The sequence below is a fragment of the Laccaria bicolor genome, genomic scaffold (assembly GCF_000143565.1).
Source record: "Laccaria bicolor S238N-H82 LACBIscaffold_11 genomic scaffold, whole genome shotgun sequence".
In the NCBI taxonomy this organism is placed as follows: domain Eukaryota; kingdom Fungi; phylum Basidiomycota; class Agaricomycetes; order Agaricales; family Hydnangiaceae; genus Laccaria; species Laccaria bicolor.
The window spans coordinates 1251115-1252116 of record NW_001889882.1 but is presented as its reverse complement, the minus strand read 5'-3'; positions in this window follow the sequence as shown (position 1 = coordinate 1252116).

Here is a 1002-nt window from a genome sequence, read left to right as displayed (position 1 = left end):
AATTTCATATCTGCCCCCAGGGATATCATTATGATTTTTCATTATATTCCATGATAGCAATGAAATAGCTATTACAGTCCATCCAATGGGTCATTGGGAGGGTGGTCACATGACAAATTTCCAAAAATGGTAAAAAAACAAAAGTTGTAGCTCTTTACCATAGCTTCCAGAATCAGTTGGAATTATGTCCTAAAGTGCTTCCATTGTGGAGATATAAGGTAAAAGGTTTTCAAAAGCGCTGTGTTTTTTTTTGTTTTTTGCATTTTTCTTCATGAAAAGAACACTAAACAACATGATTTCAACAGATTTAAAAAGCTAAGAGAAGGGGCTACAACTATTGTATCGTGGGAAATTTCTCCCAAAAAGGAAGGTACATGCCCTAAAAGGGTAATTGACACTGACAGACTACAAAAGTAATTTATAGCCTACAAAGTTTACTAATAGACTACAAAAAAGACTACAAAAGTTGGACATAGACCACAAAGGTCAGACAAAGACTACAAAAATTAGTAGTGTCTGCCGCTTTTTGAGACTACAAAAATTAGTAGTGTCTGTTTTTTCAGACTACAATGGTTTGTAGTGTCCGCTTTTTGAGACTACAAAAGTTAGTAGTGTCTGCTTTTTCAGACTACAATGGTTTGTAGAGTCCGCTTTGTTCATTATAAAAGTTAATAGTGTCCACTTTTTGAGACTACAATGGTTTGTAGTGTCCGCTTTTTTCATTACAAAAGTTAATTGTATCTGCCTTTTCAGACTACAATGGTTTGTAGTGTGTCCGCTTTTTTCATTACAAAAGTTAATTGTGTCCACTTTTCTGACATATAGTATGTAGTGTGGTTAACTATATATATATAGGTCATTGGGGATATGATTGAAGGATTGGGATGAGTTGACATTCTGCCACTTATGAATAGTTGTGTTTGATGTCAGGTCCATGGCTGTTTTCCACACTAAGCCACTATCCTATCTTTGATGTTGGTTAACCTTCCATTCAGATCAGAT